The sequence below is a fragment of the Pleurodeles waltl genome, chromosome 1_1 (genome assembly GCF_031143425.1).
Source record: "Pleurodeles waltl isolate 20211129_DDA chromosome 1_1, aPleWal1.hap1.20221129, whole genome shotgun sequence".
NCBI lineage: Eukaryota > Metazoa > Chordata > Amphibia > Caudata > Salamandridae > Pleurodeles > Pleurodeles waltl.
Window position 1 is genome coordinate 594,658,787 of NC_090436.1, and position 25,808 is coordinate 594,684,594.

Below are 25,808 nucleotides of genomic sequence, written 5' to 3' on the forward strand. Positions count from 1 at the left end.
AACCTTAAAAGAACATCTGGGTGAAGCCCCAGAAGTTTGGAAAAGATTGGAGAATTTTTGAAAAAAAGCTCCATAAAGTGACCGACCCGACGCGGAAATTCTAGCCGGCTTGCCTCAACCGCGACCCGGCCTGACTTCGTGGTTCGTCCCGGTAAAGAAAAACATCCAAAAAAGAGACTAAGTCCGAACGTAAAAAGTTGACCGGGACCTCCCGGCCATCGTATCCGAGAAGGGCTCCATGGACGTCGGATCAAGATCCAGGTTTACCCCGGTTGAAGGATTTTCATCTCGAAAAAACGACTAAGTCCGAAGGTAAAAATCACCACCGAGGAAACCGACTTGGCGTATCCGGACAAGGGCTCCAGGAGGTCGGATTCAACTGGCAGGTTCGTCCCGGGGAAGAAAAACATCAAAAAAGAGACTAAGTCAGAAGGTAACTTTTTAACCGAGGCCTCCCGCGACTTGTAGCCGAGCAGGGCTCCATCGCGGTCGGCCTGAAAGTTTGACTTTGCCCCGGTCCTGGTGCAACCAGATGACCCGATTGGCGCTTTTTGTTTCTAAGCGCTAGAAAATAATAATACTTTAAAAATTCATATCTCCGGTTCCCCTGAACCGATTTTAATCGTTTTTGTGTCATTTTAAAGATAAAAATATAAGCTATTTTTATAAATTGGTTTTGGATTTTTAAACTGTTTCCTGTGTTTTATTTAATGACTGTTTTGTGATATTTTAATGCTTTACACTTTGTCTCCTAAGTTAAGCCTTGACGCTCGATGCCAAGCTACCAAGGGTAGAGCTGGGATTAATTTACTGAGACCTAACTGTACCTATGTGGAGGTTAGTGGCTTGTTGCTAGGTGTAGGTACCTACCTGCCCTACCAATAACCCATTTTCCAACAAATGGTCGCATTAAAAACTTTGTGTTGGCTGGCTGAAAGCCCAGATTAAAACCCTCAAAGTAACATGCAACCACAGATTCTAGGTGACTGCTGTTGCCTGTCATGTCTACCATGTGGCTCATCAATTTTCACAGCTACCATACATGGTTTGTGACTGTGGACCGGGAGAGAGGGCATCACTGAGCTATATCTGCTACTAAAATATGGCGCTGCTATTCTCTTCCCCAGTGCTGGTGCACAAACAAGCTGACTAGAGCCATATGCACCTTCAAAACATCGTGCAAAGGTGTGTGCATGATGCTTATACTTCAAGGGTACCACTCAGATACAAAATGCTATGTTAAGTTACTAGCTAGGGAAAACAAAAACACTTCTTCTTGTATGTGTCTGCCTCAAAGAGAAGTTTTTTAAAATTTTTATTTTTTTAAGCACAGCCTTGTCAACTAATTTTAGTACATAGATCTTAATGCCAAAACCATGGGTCTTATTGAGGCCCGGATGACATTTAAATTTAAATTAAGACAGCGTAATTCCTGTCATTTTTAAGGGTAGGTGGAACTTGAGGAGTTTGGATTCTGTTGAGTTGCATTAAAAAACTCTGTGACATTCTGTGGAGTTCAGCCCACCTCTTCAGTAAAACATTCACGTGTTCATCTTTCACAATAGCGTGGTGTGATGTTACAACAAAAGAGTAGCGGCCTTGATTTAGCTTACCGGCAAAATAAAAAATTATATATGAGCAGTTTTAACTTCGAGGTGCTTTTCGATATTGTTGTGATATCATTACTAGTGCTATTCAATGTCATGCCATTGGGCAGCAGCAACATGCCATTTTTCTCATGGTTTGTTTCTAAGCATAGAGCTGAGAAAAACATTCTGTACACTTACATTTAAAAGATATTTCTTTTATGATAGAGGTGACGCTCAGTCCAGAATAAGAGGAGCTGGTTCTTAAAGAGGCGCTGATTTTGTCCCTGACAGGAATCCATATGGACTATTCTGGGTGTGTTTGTCTTGGTTTTGAAAAGTCCAGCTTGCAGCCAGGTACAGCATGGCACACAGTGCGTTCAGTAACAGAGGCATGATTGAGGATTGAAATAAGCTATTCCCGAGAAGACCACATGTTTAGTGTCTGAGTTGCAAGTGATGAACAAGGTGCGGAGCGCATACAAATATGTTAAATAAATGAAGCTTGAGCGAACAATACCATATACTCTGAGCACATGAAGCATTCAACAATGAGACATGAGTGGGCAACACGAAATAAATCAAATAAATTAAGAACTGCCAATTCCCCTTCATTGAATATACATGCCACTGTTGGTAATATTCACACTTACTAAACACACTATCTGCACATTGAAAAAAATGCAAACAGCTTAAAGTAATACCAAAGTGAATGGCTAGTGTCTGTCTGTCCCTGTTAAACCGGCCACTGCGCAGCAATGGGAGGTTAGAAATTTAAAGCGTATTTTACAAAGGCGATGCAACAAAATGAGCCAGAGCGATTCTGGCTCTCCTCGCGGGTTTGCGCACGTACTCTGTCGCTCACACGCAATCTCATGTAATTGTTGTATGCATTTCTGATCCCTGGACGGGGGTCTGTTGTACATAGCTGCTAACATTAGAACACTTACTTTTCTCATTCACTAGAAATGCGTTATTATACCATTGCATACTTACAGTTTTTTATTCTCTTAGCTTTCTCCATGTTTGTGACAACATTGTCCGTCACTTTTGAATCCACCTCTCTCTGCAGATCTCCTGATTTGAAAGAAAGTCCCATTCATGATTTCAATGCTACCTAAAGGAAATAGGTCCAAGTGGGCAGCTATTTCTGGGTCAGGCACTGGTCACTTTTTTCAAAGGTGTGCGATAAAGTCTGCCACATGGTGAATTGACAGCATTTGTGTCGAACTCCGCACTCCAAGCGGAGCGCAGAGTGGCAAAACTCTGGCCCATATTTATACTTTGTTTGCGCCGCATTTGCATCATTTTTTGACTCAAAAGTGGCGCAAACTTGCAAAATACAATTATATTTTGTAAGTTTGCGCCGTTTTTGCATCACAAAGCGGAGCAAATGCGGCGATAAAAAAGTATAAATATGAGCCTATGTGTTTTCTGCAGGGTGAGCGGAGTTTAGCTCCCACCCTTAGTAATTTTGTTAATTTCATGTTCTACTAGTTATGCGTAATTCCAAAAATGATGCCATTAATCCCGTCCATAATTATGCCTCCATACGTAGCAAAATTGTCATGCAGGAGCACGGGGAAAAATGCAGACAATCAGATAATGAGCTACTGTTGTTTGCAATAATTGTGTTTATACACTATTGACATGAGAGCGAATTTTGAACTAAAATTTGGCACTAAATGACAGATTGCATTTAGCCTAATTATGCATATTTTTCCAGAAATTTTATGTACTTACTTGTGGATGCTTGGGAATGCCATGTGCCATCCATGGCATGCACAAGCTGCACAAAGCGCTATTTGTATTACTCTAAGGCTACATTCCAGAGCAGAACAAGCTTTGCACGGGAAAATAAGTATTTTATCAACACTTTGTATGACTTTGTTGTGGCATAAAGTGCTATGTGATCTGTTCCTCGGTATACGCGGTTTGTACTATTGGCGATGAGCACACAACATAACGCCTCCTCAATAAGTGGGAGCAATGCTGGACTCCTGGGCCCCGGCCCACTAATGGCTCAAACTGCATAAGTACATGCACAGCAGTGCACCACTCTAGTATAATATAGGACTGGCAATAGGAAAATACGTGTTTCACTGTCAGACTTGTACCACTTGTGGCATAACTTCACTTGTTGTCCTAGTTGGGGGTGACACTTGGAAATCATTTTGAGATTTACTCCTTGAGTTCCTTTTGCCAGCTTCACATTGTTGGAATACTAAACATCTAAAACTTCTGCCAGGCTCCATTGCACTTGAAGACTCAGTAACTCTTTCATATATTATGACATGGAGGAAGAATAGAGGTGACATTTTTTCTCTCAAGTCTCTTCCATGTAGTCTGCAGAAGTTGTTGAGAAGAATTGCTGAATGAGAAATATAAGGATGAGAATAGGGTTTCTTTGCTCAAATCCTATGACAGGTGATTGTGGGAGGTGCGCCTAAAGTATACTTGTTATAAAGTCTTACATAACTGATACCTGTACAAGATATATAAGACAAAATTTAGTACGAACAATCAGCGCTGGAGTTGTAAATCACGTGGCCGTGACCTCTTACACACTCTATGGTCTTGTTGTTGATAATCTAAATACTGATGGGAGTGTGGCATGTGTTACGTAGTGCAATCAACTGTCCATTTCAACTATTTGCCAAACTTGCCATGTTACGTGACATCACTGATTTAGATGACGTGACATCCCATTGGAGGAGATGGATGACCACAGAGTGATCCACGGAAAACATCTGCATCCTTGGGCACTGGTGGAATGCCAACAGCTCCCACTCAAACATAGGGTTGACAGATATCTTGCTCACTTCACATGAACATATTGCACATAGATGATTGAATCAGACTACACTGTTTGAATGAGCATTGGGCCTTTGTCCGGTCTGTTGTGGATTGCCCCTTTACACCAGTGAGCTTGATTCAGACATCATCGACCTCCATGCTATTGTTACAAGCTTGGCATCTGCTCAAACCTTCATCCTCCTCCCCACCTCCAGCCATGACTGCAGTTACTGGATAGCTACTGGATATAATGCACAATGAGCGAAGGCCAGCTTCAGGTTATTCTTTTGGGGCATCACTCACAAATTCATAACTTTCAAAGCATATTCCCTACTCCCCCTTCCAACCACTCCACTCTGACCCTCAGATAAGCCCTATGGCCCATGAATTGACATAGCTATGCAAATTGTGGTGTTAAGAGCCCATCTTCATGCCTCTGTTTGTGTCTATGATCGTGATAGCTTGCTGGACGCTAATCTGCTGATGGATGAATCTGTTCTCATGTCCACTATTCCCATGCTTTCATATCGATAGTGTGAATATAAATAGGTTAAAACAACAGCTGGTATCACATAAAAGGAGATACACGCTAATGTTCCCTGTACCTTGCACAAGAAGTTGAACTGTCTGCAAAAACTATAGCCTAAGAAAATCTAAACGTTTTATCAGAACAGCACACGTTCTCAAGGAATGCACCTAAGACCTGGAATGCCTTGCTCCCTCACTGCAAATCTTCGAAGACAAACAACTAAAGGATCACTAAATAACCCTGCCTTAGCATAACTTTGCTCCTGCCTTCTGATATTATAGACTTCCTATTGGTGCACTACCGTTGTGCTGCTTTCAACCTCAAGTGTGCAGAACCTGTCATACAGAACCTCTCACTACTTGAAATATAATGTCAAATTGTTATCAGCGGGGAGACATAGAGTTCGTCAACTGAGCTCCATATCTCCTTCATTTACTAACCACAGCATCACCCGTTCCTCTTTCCCACAACTGCTGTTTATTACAAATGTAAATAGCTTACATAGCACAATATTGAACTTCTCATCTCTATATGTGCATAATCGCAGTTGACAACAAATAACTATACCTTTTAAATATTCTTGTGTTCTACTGATTCCAACCACTCGCTTGCCTCACTAATGTGTTTATTGTGATTTTCTTTTCACATACAGTTGTTTTTTACGTTCTATTACCCTTTGTTGTAAAGCGCTCTGTCACTCTTTTGGGACTACCGGTGCTATATCAAAAGCTCTTAAATAGACAATTTAAAAAATAAAAGATACTTAATATATTCAGCCAATCAAAACATGCTAAATTGAGATCCTTGCTTATATTTGTAAACAGATGGGTATAGTGTATAGTCATGCCTTCACATTATTTATTAACTGATGATCCTTAGGAAACATTGTTGGAACGGTTTACCTTGGTAGCACTTTTTATCTAACCTGAGACAATAATGTTTTTTCAATGGATTATTGTTATAGTCTGGCTTGCCAGTGTTGCTGTCTCAAGGCAATTATGTGAGTAACACTCAGAGTGGCTTTTGCTCCACCTCAACGCTGGGAGTCCGGAGTACATGTTTTGATTGGACAGAAGTTGTGTGCTTCCACAAAAAGTGTTTGCTGTTCACCAGCTTGATCATTTATTTTATATATACAGCTGGCCTAGCTTGAGCCTTCAGAGGTACACAAATGGTATTGTAATGCTGTAGAAATGTCTTAAAAGGCTAGATACGATATGGTATTTGTCTTTCTCTGGCAGCAGCAATGATGAGAGGAAAGTAGTCCATAACCTACATGGATTTTTATGTCTGGCTTAACAGTGCAACTGTCACCTGACATTTTTTTTTAAGGTAAATCAGCTTTATTAAAATCAAAATGCATATGGGTTACATACTGACAATACAAGATATCTGTCATAATGATAATGATATAATTTTAAAAGGAATTTTAAAAGCTGTTTAACATTTTAAAAGTATAGAAAGGGGAAGAAACAATGAAAATGGAACAAGACCATTTACAATGCGAAAGATGCATTGGATCTTCAACAGTTAAATAAAAGAAAAAAGTAATATTCAAAAAAGCATAAATGTAAGCTAAATTAAAGTTCACTCAAAAACAGAGAAAATAAAGAATTCATGGTGGCTTAACATTCTCATATAATGTACAATTAGTAGAATTAAAAGCAACAGCATTAAGATAATCAGTCAAAGGTAACCAGTACAAATCTCTATTCGATGGAAGGGCAGCATAAAGAGGTAAAAGCAATATCTCGTCTATGCTAGTGACAAACATTATTCCATCAAGCTTTATGGGCAATATTGGATGAATTTTTCCAATTGAGAGTAATTTGTTGAAAAGCCAAAGCTAACATGAGATCCAACAATTTTAAATTATCATCATCTGAAACAATGTCAGCAGAGAGACTACCTAAAAAAAGGACCAGCGGAGATAATTGGGATTGCAAATGAAAAATGCAGGTAAGCTGACACCAAATTTGTCTCCAAAAAGAGACAGTAGGAGGACATTCAAAAAGGATATGCATAAGATCTCCCTTTGGGCTATCGCAGGACCAGCAACTTGAAGTGGAGAATACAGAAAATGTTGCTATAGTAGAAGGGATAAAATAAAGTCTGTGATAAAGAAAAAAAAGTGACTGTGTGGTAGAAGCTGATCTGGATATTTTATAAGATCGATGCCACACCTTATTCCAAAAGGAAACAGTCCAGGTACATCCCAAATCCAATTCCCATTGAGATTCAATTTTAGATTTAGGACGTGTCAAAACAGGAGACTGAACAAGTTTATAGATATTTGATGCCTTAGGATATGAGATAAGAAAGGAGGACAAAGAAAAGGGTAATTCCGAAGAAGAAGAAGGGGAAGGCAAGGAAAAAAGTACATCAAGAATAATATTAATAAGAAGAAGATATTTAGGCATAAATGAAATGGGACAATGAAATAGAAGTTGGAATTGTGAAAAAGAAAGTAGAGTATTATTGGAGAATAAATCCTTGACCCAAACTATATTTCTTTGTCACCAGGATTTCCAAAATAAGGGTTTTTTATTAATAGTGATAAGACAATTATGCCAAATAGGGGAATTCAGAAAAGAGGAATGAGAAACAGATGCAGGTAAATAGTGAGAACGCAGAAGAGAACAAGTATGTTTAAGAAGCAGAGAGGAGATAAGTGAAATATTATAGGAAAAGGATACCACCTCACTAGGGGAAAAAGGCAAAAGAAAAGAACACTCAATATCCAACCATAATGGAGTAAACCTAGAGTCTGACAGGGAGACCCACCTAGAAGCTTGACGCAAACAAAAGGATTTGTGATACAATCTAAAATCAGTAAAATTCACTCCTTCCTCCTGTTTAGAATGGCGAAGATGACTAAGAGAAATTCTAGATTTCTTATTGCTCTAGAGGAATTTAGACAATCTGGAGTCCAATTGTGTAAAAAAGGTACCCGGTAAAGGAAGCGGAATCATGGATAGGATATATAAAATGTTAGGAGAAATCATCATTTTAATGGAGTCAAAATGACCCCACCAAGATAAAAATAAGGGATTCCAAGCCAGAACCGATCTATCAACTTTCTCTAAAGCCTCTGAAATATTTGCTTAATGGACTTTTTAATGGATGAAGTGAACCAAATACCTGAATATTTAATCTTGGAAGAATTCCAGTGAAAACCAGTGATTTCAAACGATGCTTTAAAACAAAATTTTGTTAGAGGGAGGATTTCAGTTTTATCCAAATTTATCTTATAACCCGAAATCAAGGAAAAAAACTCAATTTCCCAAAGTAGAGACGGAATCGAGATCTCAGGGTTTGAGATATATAAAAGTATATCATCTGTATACACCGTTAATTTTAAATGTTTCTCGCCATACTGGAAACCTTCAATTTTAATGTTATTTCTAATACTGGATAGAAAGGGCTCGAGAGCTAGAATAAATAGGAGTGGAGAGAGCGGACACCCTTGACGTACACCTCGGTGTCATACAAAATATCTAGACAATTTCCCATTTACCAATATCGATGCCATTGGAGATTGATAAAGCAAAGAGATAAATGAAATTATATGAGGCCCTAAACCATGCCAGGCTAAAGCTTTTAATAGGAAAGACCAGTCTAACTGGTAGAACGCTTTCTCAGCATCTATGGAAATTGCAGCTAAAGAATACGACTGAGCGGGAGCTTTGCTGAGTACATTAAAGAATGTTCTAGAATTGTCAGCAGCAAGTCTACCTTTGCCAAAACCTGTTTGTTCCTTACTTATCAGCGCAGGTCAAAGGGTATCAAGACGTAGGGCTAATAATTTAGCAAAGATTTTATAATCGGTATTGAGAAGAGAGATTGGTCTAAAATTTTTACAGAAAGTATGATCCTTACCGTCCTTTGGAATTAGGCAAATCGAAGCTTCCTGAAATGTGCCCCCTGTAGAACCAGAACCCATGAAGAATTGGAAAAGCTGAAAAAGTTTGGGAAGTAACATGTCAGAAAAATGTAAATAAAATTCCACTGTAAATCCATCCGGACCAGGAGTTTTAGCTTTTTTTTTAGATTGAAGGGCTTTAAAAATTTCTAACAAAGTAATATCTGTTTTAAGTGAAGTAGCATCAATCAGTGTCTTATTAGGGTTTGCAATATTCTTTAAATAATCATAAATCTGTAAGGGGGTCGGGACTGACTCAGGAGTATAAAGTGTCTGGTAATAATTAACAAATTCAGCTAAAATATCTTCATCCTTAAAAAGGGACTCACCAGTATCTGAAACTATAGACTTCACATTATGGCATTGCTTTCGAACATTTAAATAATTAGCCAGAAGCTTCCCCGCTCTATTTCGACCTCCATAATAACGGGCACTACTGCGTGGAAGAAAAGAGGAAGCATTATCCGTTGAGATTTTGTTAAATTGCAGTTTTGCCTGAATAAGTTCTTGTATATTAAAATTGGAGGAGGAAGAATAATACTGATGTTCTAAGCGTTTAATTTTGAGAAGCAGTGCTTGATGCTGGGCATTGAAAGTTTTCTTTTTATTAGAGACAAAATGTATTATATGACCACGAGCCGCAGCCTTAAACGAATCCCATAACAATTGTGGAGAAACGTAAGAATCTTCATTAAATCGAAAAAATTTGTCCACAAAGGCAACAAAGGAAGTGGAAAATTTAGAATCAAGTAATAAAGAATTATTAAACCGCCACCTATTGGACTTGGGATGCACCGGGAGCAAGTCAAAATCTGTAATGACTGGGGCATAATCAGATATTACCATAGGTTCAATGGAGGAGTTAATAAGATTTTGGGATAATGATTTAGAAACAAAAATATGGTCAAGTCTAGATAAGGAGCCATGTGGTGGAGAATAAAACGAAAAATCCCTATTACAGGATTACAAGTTCTCAATGAGTCAATTAAATTACATTGTGAGAAAAATGACTTAAATTGTTTATGCATTTTATGGGGAGAAAATTTAATTACAGATTGCCTATCTATAAAGGGATCAATAATTTGATTGCAATCCCCTCCAATAAGAAGAAAATCATTATTAAAATGCAAACATTGTTTAGTACTATTGGGCCAGAAAAGATAATCTGAATTATTTGGACCATAAATATTACCAATAGTGATTGTAATCCAATTGATACTGAGCCTCACAAAGAGCCACCTACCATCAGAATCCGAGTTTTGCGAAATAACCTTAACTGATAATTTTTTATGGCAAAGCACAATTAGTCCATCAAATGGGTCTCCTGTAGAAGAACCAAGTCTGGATTATATTTAGATAAGTGGGATAAAATTCTCTGCCTTTTGATTGGATTAATAAAACCTTTGACATTCCAAGAAACAACTCTGAATTTACGTCACATAACCATATATATAGACGAAAGGGCCTTGTACCATAAATAACTGAAAATACATATAAGGGAAAAGAAAACAGAAAAAAACAAAAGGAGAGAAGAGTAAAGGGAAAACAGCAGGGAAAAGGATGGAAAATAGTCAAGAAAAAAAGAAGAGACAGTACATGTCAAATAAAGACGACTGCAAAAACATACCTGAGATGAATGAACAATAGGGGAGGGGTGGTGACAGCACAGACTGAAGACGGCACAGCAAGGGAACGGAATGCATCAACGGACAAAGTTTACGAGCAAAAATAATGATTATAGAACACCAGGAACCTGTGAAAAGAAAACAATACATTAACAAAAAAGGGTCTGTAGTCACGTCAATATAGTATACTGTATAAACTGCATATGTAGGACCATCAATTATATTGCAGTAATAATGAAAGGGCATAATAAATTAAGAAACGTATATAGTCAATGTGTAGAAGGACCAGCTGTTTCCATAGAATTTGTAGAGTGTAGTCGTAGAAAATCACGAAGAACTGCAGGAGAGGTAAATGAAGTGGTCTTGTTTTTATATGTCACTTTGAACAAACACGGATGGAATAATCCAAAATGAGCTCCCAAGTCACGAAGCTGTGGACAAAGATCCAAAAACTCTTTCCTCCTGTCTGCTGTAGCTTTGGACGCATCCTGTGAGATGAAGATTTTACTTCCCTGACAAGAAATTAGTTTTTTGGCTTTCGCAGCGTTAAGAATTCTCAATAAGTCAGTAAATTCAAGAAAGAAAATAATCACGCCTCTTGGTTTAGATGTGGAGGATGACCAATGCAGTCCGCTCTTTGGATGTTCAATACTGTAGAAGATGGTAGACCCACCAAATGTGGAAAGAATGAGGTAAAAAATGAAATTGGGTCACTCCCTTCAAGACCCTCTGGTAATCCATAAAGGCGAAGATTATTGCGTCTATTTCTGTTCTCCAAATCCTCCGTAAGAGTCTTCAAGGTTGCCACTTCCTTCTCCAAACTAATAATTTTATGTGTTTCATCCTGCACGTCTCTGACTCTTTGATCCAAAGCAGAGACTCTCACTTCCATTTGAGACCACTTAGAATCAAGATTTTGTAACCGAGAATAATTTTTTTCGATAAAAGGACGCAATGCGCGTATTTCGTCAAGCACAAGTTCAAGAGAGATCTGCGAGGGAGATTTTACTGGTGAAGGTGGTTCCTGTTTGACCCTCTTATGAGTGGATGTAGAAATATTCTGAGGAACTTTAGGCGAAAAAGAAGATGAGGAAGACATCTTTGATATGGAAGAAGAAGACGCTGCAGCAGAAGTGTCCAATTGTAAAAAGTGCAAAAGTTTGTCAGCTGAGGAGGTCTGATGTGACAGAGATTTTATTTTCTTTAGTTTGCTCATATAAAAATAAAAAGCCTTCAATAAGAAAGCGAGTGACACAGTAACACCAAAAATATGTTAACGAAACAGCAAAAATAAATAACCAGGCTTGCGCAAAAAAGAAAGGTCAAATATTCAAAAAAGTATAATGTAATGGTGAGCAAAGTTAGTCAAAATGCCTGCACTCATGAGGAGAAGTAAGAAAACGTAATTAAAGAGTCAGGAAATAAGCTAGGCAGCCCACAAAATGATGAAAATGCTCACCAAAACATCCCATAGTTGTTCTTAGTGAAACAACATTAAAAGGAAGAAAAAAAAACGGCTCCGGCGGTAGAAATTCACCCGACGATGCGCAGAGCTCCGTAATCAGGCGGCCATCTTGGTCGGCGGCTCGACACATTCGTCACCTGACTTTTTAACTTTCACATTACCATATATCACTTTAAATACAGACCTAATGGCATTGCCAATACTTAGTTCGGAAACATTTATGACATTCCAACTACGTCCAGACTCTTAAACCCAGTTCTGTATGGTGAACTCACAAGGACATTTCACAATAGATGGTGGTCTTCTGTTAGCACGTCTGGCCTTATTTGGTTAATTAACATTAATTTTTATAAGGGGACGCATTTGTAGGTTGATGGACCTTTTGAATGTGCTTAGAGTAGTTCTCACCATGAGACCCATACCAACACAAATCAATAGCATTACCAATCAATAGCATCAATAATCATAGGAGTAGGTAATTTCCACACACCTGGACTTCTCGGCCATGAATAACCGCCCCTTTATGTAAAAGTTAACATGTTTATTTCCCTATATTAACTATGCTAATATCACGTAACTTAGTCTCAAAATCAAATGATAAGCATACAGAAACAATACTGGCTGCCCAAATCTCCTAAAGAATCGCAGTTTAACTAAGGCTTGGACCACTCCACATTCTAAGGTAACAGTACAAATCAATAGGAAAAATAACTGCACAAGAGAAATGGCATACATTTAGATTCAGCAAAGAAAAGACATCAACTTTTATTACATGTAGAGAGCATCATCAGTGAGTAACCTAACTAAACTTCAGATTAGAATAGCATGTTTGGACTTCAAGCAAAACAATTTAATCAAAGCAAATTTGGTAAAACTTCTAACTATGGCTCTATCAAATTAGTGGTTGGTACCTAGGGATAAAAGCAAATAGACATAACAATCAGTTACATCGTCTTATACCGTGCATCAGTATGGTTCAGCAAGCTGTGACAGTCTTCATCAATTGGACATCTGTTCGGTCAGCAAGGCATCGGAATTAAGCATTAAAGTTCAAGAAAACAAAATCTCTTCATGCAGTTCTGAAAAGGTAATAACTAAACACTCAAGAATAATGGGGAGAATGGCATCTCATGAGAGCTAGGAAAGAATGGGTGAAATGGCGTATCTCCTCTCAGTGCAGTCTGGCTAAGTTAGATTCCCTAAAACTTCTTCTTACGTTGCTATTGGTCAAAGAATCGTACGTTTATGTTTAGCCCAATTAAAGTAGAACCCCAAATCTAAGAATTTACTAGACCACTGTTCACATGGTGATGATTGGCTCCTCTTCTCCTGTTCCTGTTGTTGGGCTTGTCAGGTAACACATTTGTATCATTTTATACTCCAGTCAGTGCACCCATTGTCTGCTCCTGGGAACATTGTTACACACACTAAGTTATACAATGTATCCTTAGCTAGTGCAGCATATTCTTGCAAGCAGTTCTCATGGGAAAGAATTCTAGTTACTAACATTCGGTACATGCAATGGGAAATCCCATTTTAATTCCCTAAGCAGCCATTTTATAAATTGCCTAAGCAATGCAGCTTGACATGAGGACGTGCACATAGGCCCAAGACCTCACTAAAGTAAGGCCTATTATTAATAATACAAATACATAATATATACCCATTAATATAACATACTACTACATTAATCCAAACATAAACTCAACATTTTACATAAATAAGCTGTTAATAAGTACACTTTGTGAATATTGGCGGTCACTCAAGTAAGTACAGTTTCAAATGCGTGTATTATTTCTCTACATTAACTCATTTTCTATGCAAATTCAACACTCAGAATACATGAATATTCATTAGTAAAATTCAGTGTTAACAGTCTGCACACACTCGAGGTGCAGTTTTTATGGTGTGATTTGATTAATCCCAGTCTGGTGTTAGTCACAGATCCATGGGGCATGCTCCCATTGGTATGCACGTTTCTACGGCATGATATTTACCATGTGTGAGATTTCTAATCCCACCCTAGTAGTGCTTGAAGATCCTACTCGTTACCTAACTGAGGGATCACCTTTTTTTTATCTCATGATCTGTTTTTGTGCTTATCTAATTTTTATAAGAAAGATGGCAAAGTAAAACGGAAAACTTGTAGAAATTCTGTCCTGAAGATGACCTTCTCCAATAAACGGAGCTGGTTCTAAAATGTATCTGAAACCTCGTTGAAGGTTAAATGCCTCTAAAACGTTCAGTCTAGTAGTGTGTATATCTATTGAACAATTCCTATTTTAATGATTTAGCTCGTTTTTGGGTTATTGGTGAGAAACTATTCGGCCGTTTATAATTTGGAATTACTTTCCCATATGCTAGTTTTTCCCAGACGCTATTTTGTTGTTTTATTCACCCAGTTGTTCTTCGATTATGGGGACACCTTGATTCAAACAAACCATATGCGGACCAGCAACCAGTTCGGGTGAGGATTGCGACAGATATCCTCACTTGCAAAAAACCTGCATATGCATTCAGACCCGGAGTGTGGAAACAGGTAGGCATGTGATATAATTATTTTTCCTGACGTGCTACTCGAGTTGATAAATGTTAAAACAGCCACTGTGGCCATAATGAGTTGCATTCAGCTGTAAACCTGGGGGGCTTGTGTGTGTGATGCGAGCACAGCACTACGTTTTCACACACTTACAGACACAACTGTTGATCTGCACTAGCAAAACACACCCTCGCCCTAAACATCACCTCACCTAAACATCACTACCTCAAATGAAATGCAGGGTCGTAGTTATCAGTAGCCAAAGTGGATTGGGGGCCCTTCCCGACTTGCGCCGACTTCAGTTATTTAACTAGCCCAGCCACCTGTTCACATTTGTTTCTCTGTAGCCTGGCTGGCTTTATGTTTAATCTTTGAGGTGCTGTTGACAAGGGAGTGACCGCACAACACGGGCCCCAGGCACCCCGTAGACCTGCGGACAAACTACAGAGCCTCCTGTAACTCGTGTAGGCGCTGCTCTACTTAAGTTACTTTGCCATTGGGTGATTGCAGTGTCATTTATCAAGCTACAAAGCAGCTCTGCTCCTACCACTGCTGGCACCTTTGAGCGAAGACATTGGGGGTCATTCTGACCCTGGCGGCCGGTGACCGCCAGAGTCACCGACCACGGGAGCACCGCCAACAGGCTGGCGGTGCCCCGTCGAGCATTCTGACCGCGGCGGTTCAGCCGCGGTCAGAAACGGAAAGTCGGCGGTCTCCCGCCGACTTTCCGCTGCTCGGGAGAATCCTCCATGGCTACGGAGCGCGCTCCGCAGCCATGGGGATTCTGACACCCCCTACCGCCATCCTGTTCCTGGCGGGTCTCCCGCCAGGAACAGGATGGCGGTAGGGGGTGCCGCGGGGCCCCAGTAAGAGGGCCCCACAAAGTATTTCAGTGTCTGCAAAGCAGACACTGAAATACGCGACGGGTGCAACAGCACCCGTCGCACCTTCCCACTACGCCGGCTCCATTCGGAGCCGGCGTCCTCGTGGGAAGGTAGATTTGCCCTGGGCTGGCGGGCGGCCTTTTGGCGGCCGCCAGCCAGCCCAGGGCAAATCTCAAAATACCCTCCGCGGTCTTGCGACCGCGGAGCGGTATTTTGTCGGGGGTAGACTGGCGGGCGGCCTCCGCCGCCCGCCAGTCTCGGAATCACCCCCATTGTTTGGTCGGCCCATGAGTGCTGCAGCAGTTGGGCCTAACACTCAGTAAGGTTTTGTGAGTCTGGGTGCAGGACATGGGAAAGAAGCAGGGAAAAGTGGCAGATAGTTATCTGAATGATTCTGTGTTGTAAATATAGGTAGTGCAATTGGGAAACTAAAATAATTAGTCAGCTTTATAGCACCAACCTAACCAAAGAGACAGCACGTCCTGTGTGTTTGTACACCTAAATGGAGGGGGGGGGGGTCAGACATAGAAGGCCCACTAATCTACACAGCAAAATGCACGAGGCAGAGATGCTAAAATATTGCCAAATGGTCAGGTATGGAAGTTGAAGATATGAGCAGCAGCCAGGCAGGAATACTCCCTACACCTCATGAGTGAAGAAAGAAGCGTAAGAGCAAAGGACATCTATGCAAAAGGTTGGCCACACCAGCAGAAACTACACAATTTCCAAAGGCCAACATTTTACCTAATATGGCTAGGCTGAAAGAGACAAAACTTTTGAGCATGTCCTTAAGTCTGCCTCATGCTCCCAAAGGGAACTGAGCAAGAGTCGGGCAAGCCCTAAAGGGATCATGGCTCAAACCATAGGCAGACAGGCACCCTGGACATGCGATTGTGAGACATAAAGCACTTGCTAGGTTGATGTCCTGTCAAAAAAAGTCCTAAGTAGGCACCCCTGCGCTGTCCCTATGTCATCACCCTTTCAGTCAAGCACTACAACTTTTTTTAGATCCAGAGGACCTTGATCTTTTTAGTTTGCATGAAAAGGCATCTTTCTGTTCTTCTAGATTCCTTCCTGACAATGTCTACCTTCAGTAGAAACTGACATTTCAGGCTAAAGTAGTAGACAGCATGCTAAAAGGAGACTTACCCTACTTCTATTGTTTCAGCTAGTACAGAGGAACACCATGACTTTGTTAGGTCTCATTTTGTTCAATCTTGGCCATGCTCCCATTGAGGAGCCTTGCAAAAACAGCATTTCCATATATCTCCACAAGTTAACTTTCATTACATTTCTTCTCTCCCTGTTTCATTCCTGCTCTCTCACGCTGATCCCCATTAACTCTGATCTCACCTATAGCAAGAAGCAAACAACAGTAACCAATAAAGTAATGTCCTGTTCTATGCAACTCCTGCTTCAGCCTCCTCAACTACTACTTCCATCCACCAGTGCGCAGAGTGAGTCTGCTGAACACTAAGGCTCTTACTCATCCTGGGAGAATGGAGCATTTCTCACTTTGTTCATTCCAGAATTCTAGTACTGAGATCCTCTTGGGCCTTTTTGATGAAATAGGTAAAACAAACTGCTCCGACTTCAAATCTGGTTGCAATTTTGAGACTTGCATTGACAACTCCTTGGTACCCTATCCTATTCTGCTGAATCATTTTATTGCAGAGAGAACACTTGTAACTTGCTTTTATTCATATTTTAAGGAAGAAGGCCCTGCCAAACGCTGCCAACTAAATAATTGTACAGACCCTTAAAGCGAAGAAAACATACCTACAAATAACCAAAGTTTTAAAGTATATGTTTTAATCAAGAGGTAGGAAGATATCAAGGATATAGCATTAAGGGGAATGTTTCACAGACAAACCTAGAAATGACGGTACCCATCTCCCCTCCCAATAGCTCTACTTTGAGAAAAAATGCAAATTCTGCAAATTAGGGTGCCTGAACCTGTTTTTTTACTTGTGCTGTACTTTTGTTAGGTACGCTAATGTAGGGCTGTGAAGACTTTTCAAGACTAAAGGGAGGACCATGGTCTCTATAGTCTGACCCACCACTAAAGGATTTTTCTGAACTATGTGACAACAGATTGTTTTTTTACACAGGGCGAAAATCAGCCAATTACATTTTGAACCCTCTCTTATATGTTTGGTTCATATGAAGGAATACTGACATACGGCACATTTGCATAGTGAAGATGAGAATTCAACAAGCTTTCCACTGAAGTGATAGTATGTACTTATGCAACAAAGAGTAGACTGTGCCTACAGGAGCATAGCTAGCATTATCACAAAAAGTGCATTAGTAAATACAGATTTCTCTAACTGGTCAATCTGAGGATGTGAGTGATTTTTCCTTTGTGCATTAGGGCCTATTGCTACCTTGCTAAACCGCTGATGAAATGTGTGAGCAGTACAGGTGCTTACTAGTTTGACTCCCCTGACAGAGATTAGTAACAAGGATGTTATGAATGTGGCCTCACAATTGCCCACGTGCAAACATGCAGGAGTTAACAAATATATGAACACATCTCTTTCTTTGGAGATACAGAAAAATAAAATAATTCACCAACCTTTGACCTCAAGCATAACTTCGCTGTCTTCTAGTTGCAATGATCTTTATGTTCATTGGAAATATGGATAGTGAACATTTATGAGTTAATATAGTGCCCCATTGTGTTACATCATGGTTGTTATATACAAAGAGGTGGAATTAGGATGACACAGATATGACTATACCTTCATAGGCACACAGGGAAGTGGAAGTGATGTATCATCTGTGTCTTCTGTAAACAATTATCCCTTCCATTCACAGCCTTCTTCAGTGGGTGTTCGATGCACTTTGCCTTCCTGAGTACCCAATGACATGCATCGTTTATTCGGAGTCAACAGATGTATGTATGTATTTGGAATTTGTACAGCACAAACCTAGACAAAAAGTCAGTGAAGCAATGAACAGGGTCAAAGGCAAGCCTGCCCCCACTAAAACACTGATGTATGCACTCTCACACTCAGACAGACACTCTTGCAGCCACTCTGATCCCAAGATACACCCTCTGACACCTATTATCACACCCAGAGAAGCCGGGACCCACTACTGCCATCCAAGGCCAAAGGGCCGTGCACAGCATGGGTGGGTACGGGGGTTGTCCACATGGTCTGGCTTGTGGGCCCTCAGACCAACCGCTGCCGTGCGGTGGTGTTTGGATTAACGTATAGTAATGAAAATTACTATATGTTAAAAGAAGCATAGAAATTCACTGAAAAAAGCAAAGGTTACAGGGACGCTATAATTCAAAAATCGAATTGAAACAAAACATAGAAATTCACCTAAACAACCAAATGTTACGGGACGTTTAATTAGGCTCAGTTTTAAAACATATGAAACCACAGAAATTCATCAGTTATAGTTACTTCGTGCCCTAAGGTAACTATAACTTGCGCTCTCACCATGTACTGCTAATTACCCCACAAATTACGACTCTCATGACATCTTAGATAATATCATTGAAAATATCATTGTAATACTTGCAGTCACATTTTTGACAAAAAGAATGTGCATGGCGAGGATGTGAGTTATAGTTACCTTAGAGTGCAAGTTGTAGTTACTTGAGGTAACTCTAACTATAACCGGTGAATTTCTATGGTTTCGTACGTTTGAGATGTGAGCTTAACTATAACGTATATATACATATATATATATATATATTTATATATATATTTCGTCCAAAATTTAGCAGTGCACTCCACCAGGGTAAAGTAATTCTTGAATTTATTTGAAACAAACAAAAGAAAGCAGAACAACGCGTTTCGACCGGATGGTCTTTGTCAAGTTCAACTTGACAAAGACCATCCGGTTGAAACGCGTTGTTCTGCTTTCTTTTGTTTGTTTCAAATAAATTCAAGAATTACTTTACCCTGGTGGAGTGCACTGCTAAATTTTGGACGAAATAATTACTCTTGGGTTGGTTCACCCAGAGCGGCTGCACCGGTATTCTTCGAGCGCGGCGCCTTTCATTGAACCGCGTTGCTGTTTATATATATATATATATATATGGAGAGAGAGGTATGTGGAGTGGAGTGGTGTAAAGTGGAGTGGTGTAGAGTGGAGGGATGTGGAGTGGAGCAATGGAGTGTAGAGTGCAGTAGAGGGACATAGAGTGTCATGAACAAAGTAGATGAGAGTTGTAGAGTATAGTGTCGTAGAGTGGAGGTTCATAGAGTGGAATAAAATGTTGTAGAGGGATTAGAGTGTCATATAGTGGAGTAGAGTGTCATAGTGGAGTGGCATAAAGTGAAGTAGAGAAGACTGATATAGTGTGGAGTGTCATGGAGTGCAGTGACATGGACTGACATAAAGTGAGGTGGCATAGAGTGTCATGGAGGGTCATAGAGTGGAGAGTCGTAGAGTGTTGTGGAGTGACATGGAACAGAGTAGAGTGGTGTAGAAGGAGAAGCGTAGAGTTGAGTAGAGTGTTATGGAGTAGAGTAGAGTGGTGTAGAGTGGAGAAGAGAGTAATTTTATAGAGTGTTGTGTCATACAATAGAGGGGCACAGAGTGGAGAGGCATGGGGTAGAGTGGAATGCAGTAGTATGGAATGTCATAGAGTGAAGTAGCATAGAATAGATTAGGGTATCAGAGTGGAATGGCAAAGCATAGAGTCGCATAGAGGGGAGTAAAGTGGCGTAGAATGACATAGGTTGCAGTGATGTAAAGTTGCATAGTGTCATAGAATGGCATGTCATAGAGTGGAAAGGCATAGAGTGTTGAAATATTGTAGAGTTGAGTAGAGTGTCATGGTGGGACATAGATTGGAGGGTTGTAGAGTGATGGGTCGTAAAGTGGAGTAGAGTGGCCTAGAGTGAAGTGTTGTAGAGTATCATAGAGTGGAGTGGCATAGAGTGGAGTAGAGTGCTGTAGAGTGGAGTGAAGTAGTAGAGTTTAATGAAGTAGAATGTGAGAATGGTGTATCGTGGAGTGGAGTATAGTGGAGTAGTGTAAAGCAAAGTGGTGTAGAATGGTGTAGAGTTGAGCAGAGGGATGTAGAGTGCAGTAGCAGGGCACAGAGTGTCATGGAACAGAGTGGATTAGATTGTTGAAGAGTAGAGTGTTGTAGAGTGGAGGTTCATGGAGTGGAGTGAAGTGTCATAGAGTGGAGTAGCAAACAGGGAAGTAAAGAAGAGTGATGGAGTGTGGAGTGGCATGGATTGGAGTAGAGTGGCATAAGTGACATAGAGTGAGGTGGCGTAGAGTGTCATAGAGTGGAGTGGCATAGAGTGGAGTCAGAGTGCTGTAGAGGGGAGTACAATTTAATGGAGTAGCGTGTCAGAATGGAGTTTCGTGGAGTGGAGTGGTGTAAAGTGGGGAAGTGTGAGGTGGAGTGGTGTAGAATGGAGCAAAGGGATGTAGAGTGCAGTAGAGAGGCACAGAGTGTCATGGAAAAGAGCGGATTTGAATGTTGTAGGGTATAGTGCCATAGAGTGGATGTTCATAGAGTGGAGTGAAGTGTCATGGAGTGGACTAGAGTGTCGCATAATGGAGTAGAGTGTCAGAGTGGAGTGGCACAGAGTGAAGTAGAAAGGAGTGATGTAGTGTGGAGTGGCATGGATTGGAGTGGAGTGGCAAGGAGTTACTTAGAGTGAGGTGGTGTAGAGTGTCATAGAGGTTCATAGAGTATCACAGAGGGTCGTAGAATGGAGTGTCATAGAGTGGAAAGGCACAGACTGTTGTGTAGTGTTGTAAAGTGGAGTAGAGTGTCAAGGTGGGACATAGAGTTCAACCCACAGTGTTACATTCTCAGCCTGCGGTAGGGCCTGCGGTACATTTCTCGACCCATTGGGCATGCCGCAGACCGCGTGTTTGCCTGCAGCGCCTTTCCTTTTCCCAGCAGAAAGGGCGGGCGGCCCGGGGTCGGGCCGCAGATCCTTCCATGGGTAATTCTCACCTTGTTCTTGCATTGGGGGTGTCCCCTGTGATGCTTACATAATGCTTACTTGTTCTTGGAATCTTGGGCTGTTCTTTCCTCCAGACATGGGAGCCATGTTTCTCTTTCCCAGAGTGCTATTCTCTTCCCAGTATGCACTGCTTTTCTTCTTTATTATTCCCTTTTCAAGATGGCTTCCATCTAGCTTTTTCTGCGGTACTTTTTCCCAATCTAATAAGGTGTCTCTTCCTTTTCCTGTTTTTCACTTCCTGTCCATTGGTATAAGGAGCTTGGATTCTTCTCTACGTTGCGTTGCATCTCTCCCTGCTGTTAGTGGTCCTTGTTCCTGCTTGTTGCTCCTGTGGATTTTCTCTCACTTATTTTTAATGCGCGCTTTCTGTGGTTCCAGCTTTCGGAGTTCTGATTCTGCTGTTCCTTCTCCTGTTCTTTGGAGTTCCTGCCTAGAGGTTTTTTCCTTTTGTGGTTTTTCCTCTAGGGCTCCTTCTGGAAGGGACGGACTGATTTGGCACCCACCTTGTCTGCAGCACAGTGGTTACCAGAAGGGGTTGCCCCTATCTTGGCCAGACCAAAATGTGCAAGATCCAAAGTCATACCCTGTTTTCAGCTGAAAAATACGGCAAGAGAGGGGCAGATAGTGACAGAGAGTTGTCGAGTGAAGGGTCATAGAGTGAAGTGTCATAGAGTGTCAAAGAGTGGAGTGACATAGAGTGGAGTAGATGTTATAGAGTGGAGTAGAGTTTAATGGAGTAGAGTGTCAGAATGGAGTATCGTTGTGTGGAATGTTGTGGAGTGTCATAAAGTGGCACAGAGTGCAGTGGTGAACAGTGTTGCAGAGTAGAGTATAGTGGTGTAGAGTGCAGGGCCATAGAGTAGAGTGATGCAGTTTAGAGTAGAGTGGTGTAGAGTGTAGTGACACAGCACAGACTGCAGCGGTGTACAGTGAAGTTGCATAGTATGGAGTGGTGTAGAGTGGAGTGGTTCAGAGTGGAATAGAGTGGCATAGAGTGCAGTTGCATAGAGTAAATTGTTTCATGGTAGAGTGATGTGGTGTGGAGCGGTGCAGGATATACTGGTGTGCTGCAGGGTAGAGTGCAATGATATAGAGTAGAGTAGAGTGGAAAAGAGTGCAGTGGTATTGATAAACTAGCATAGAATTTAGTGGTGTAGAGTGCAGTGATGAAGGGTAGATTAAAGTGTTATAGAGTGGATTGGTGTATAGTGCAGTAGCGTAGAGTGCAGGCATAGAGTGGAATGAGGCAGACTAGAGTGCCCTAGAGTATAGTGGCGAAGATTGGATTGGTATAGAGTGCAATAGAGTGGCATAGAGTTGAGTGGTTCAGCATAGAGTCTAGTAGTGCAGTGTAGAGTCACATAGATTTCAGTGGCACATAGTGCGGTGTCACAGAGTGCAGTGGTGTAGAGTGCAGTGGCATTGAGTAGACTGTTTCAGAGCAGATCAACATGGCATACAGTGGAGTGGTGCAGAGTAGAGTAGAGCAGCTTAAAGAAGAGTAGGGTAGAGTGATGTAAAATGCAGTGGTGTATAGTGGCCTAGAGTGCAGTGTTGTAGAGTGCATTAGTGCATACTAGATTAGAGTGATGTATAGTGCTGTGTAGTAGAGCGGAGTGGGGTAGAGTGAATTGGTGCTGAGTAGAGTGGTGTAGAGTGTCATGGCATAGATTCCATTGGCATAAAGTGCAGTAAAGAGGCTTAAGGAAGAGTGGCTTAGAGTGGAATGCTGTGGCATAGAGTGCAGTGGCACAGAGTGAAGTGGTGCAGAGTAAATGGCGTAGAGTTCAGTGGTGGACAGTGCAGTGTTATGGAGTAGAGTGTCATAGAGTGCAGAAGTGTATAGTAGAGTGGTGCAGAGTGCATTGGCACAGAGTGCAGGGGCGTAGAGTAGAGTGGTGTGGAGTAGAGTGGGCTAGAGTGCATCGGCGAAGGTAAAGTGAAGTAGAGTAAAGTGGTACAGAGTTGAGTTGAGAGGCATAGAGTGGCATGGAGAGCAGTGGCCCAGACCAGTGGTTCCTAACCTGTGGTCCGCAGACGACTGAGGGTTCACAAAGCTGCTTACAAAATTAACTAATATTAACAAATTAATAAAGTGCTTATAAATAAAGTGGCTAAATACACAATTGAAAATTTTAAAGCATATTATAAATACCAAGGAATTTGAAATTGGAGGCTGAAAATTAAATTAGTATCCTCAGATTGATTTGTGGAAATGGTGTAGGGTGGCATAGGGTGCAGTAGTGTAGAGTAGAGTGTTGCAGAGTATAGATGCTGCAGAGTGCAGATGTGTAGAGCAGATTACCACAGTGTACAGTAGCATAGAATGCATTGATTTTGAGTAAAGTGTTGTAGAGTGCATTGGCATAGATTGCAGTGGCATAGAGTGCAGTGATGTAAAGTGGAATAGAGTGGAGTGATGCACCATAGATTACAGTGGCAGAGAGTGCAGTTACATAGAGTAGAGTGGCGTACAGTGGAGTGGTGCTGAGTCGAGTAGTGTGGCATAGAGTGCAGTAGTGTGGAGTGCAGTGACTTAAATTAGATTGTTTCAGATTAGATTGAAGTAGCATAGAGTGGAGTGGTGCCGAGTACAGTTCAGTGGCATAGAGTGGCATAGAGTAGAGTGGAGTAGAGTGCTGTGGCAAAGACTGCGGTGGTGCAGAGTAGATTAGACCGCCATACAGAAGGTTAGCATAGAGTGCATTGGCATAGACTATAGTGTCCCAGAGTAGAGTGGTATAGAGTGGAGTGGCGTAGAGTGGAGTAGTGCAGGGTAAAGTGGAGTGGCCTAGACTGGAGTGGTGTAGAGTGAAGAAGCAGTGGTGCAGAGTAGAGTAGAGTGGTATAGACTGCATTGGCATATAGGAGGGTGGTGCAGAGTATAAAAAAGAGACACAGAGTGCAGTGGTGTAGACTCGAGTGGTGCAGAGTGGGGTGCAGTGGCACAGAGTTTAGTGGCGTAGAATAGATGGTGCAAAGTAGATCATAGTGGAGTAGATTGGTGCAGAGTAGGGATGAGAAGCGTCAATGGAGCATGCATGGTGTGGTAGCACACTGTGATTACTGACAACACATTTTTTATTGAAATTACCATTACATTGCAAACTATATAGCACACAAACTGTAATGTGTGGAAATGTCATCACCTAGTGTATTGATTTGGTCTGATCGTATTGAAACATTTGTTTCCACCACACTTACTAATAAGCAAAAAGGTGCTTTATTCACGCTTTCCAAATTCAGATATATTCTTAAATATCTGCACAGACAATTACATTTTGTTGTTTGCTAGAAAGAAATCACATTGTACCGCCTTCCTCCAGCACACCCCCAGTACCCAGCATGATGTCACATAAATCCTTTCACTTTGAAGCCAGAGAAAGAAAAGTAAACACCATGCTCACTCTAAAGACAGACCTGACATTTGACCTCTGTCTCTGAATGTGCAGCTAACATGACAAGATAAGAACAAGCTATAAAGGCCAGTTTACAGAAAGCAGAACTGGTGGGAAAATACACAGGACCCTGGTAAACATACTATGATCCATGGAGGGGCCACAGTCAAGCTGGGCAGCACAAAACAAATAATGCCAGCGAATAGAAAGAAAGCAAATGTGAGTAGCAAACTACAAAGCCAGTGGTAATCAATGGGCGGAATACATTCCCAAGGAAGCTTTCCAAATCTCCCCAAAATGTCTATGGAAAACCGACAGTTGTGCTATCGGATAGGCTTTGACCTAAAAAGGGAAAGATTGGCTTCAATTGGACTCAAAGAAGTCTAAGATATTGGTGATGGGTAGAAGTGCTGAACTCTGGGCCGTGGCTCTTTGGCTTACCAAGGAAGGTGCTTCCTGTAAACCCTTCTCATTGTTTGACCCATCTATTTCAGAAACCAAGTCTCTGACGTGGTCTTTGTGTACTTGCTCCATGTTAATATTAAGCAAGTTACTGTTTTGTCTGTTTGTCTGATTTATCACGGTCACTGCAAGGCTATTGCTAAATTGCCTGGTTGTGGCTAGACTCCATAATCGCTCTCTGCTGACGGTTAGAGAATTTCCTTTTGAACAGTAAGAATGATGGCAGCATGGATTTTAGATTGCTGCTTTTCACTTATTTTTGTGGCATAACACCTGACATATGCTTGGTTATATAACCCCAGGTATGCTTATGTTCTCTAACACCTCTTTACTGTAAGTCCCGCACTTTAAATCCGCTTTCTCGACTCTGGTTCCCCCTTTGTGAAATTCGCTTCTGCCAGAAGAGAGAAGCATCACATTTCATTATTCGGCAAAATGCATAAAACCATTTGCTTTGCTCTCTTGAAACATAATCTCCTTTGCATACCTTTACTTCTATGGTTTTTTTTGTCGCTTGCAAACCAGTGGATAGTATTGTGTGTTTAACATAACGCCTATTACATTTTGTATGCATTTTAAGCGATATGATATCGATATAATCTAAGGACTATCACTTCTGTCAGAGTAGTGAACATCTAACAT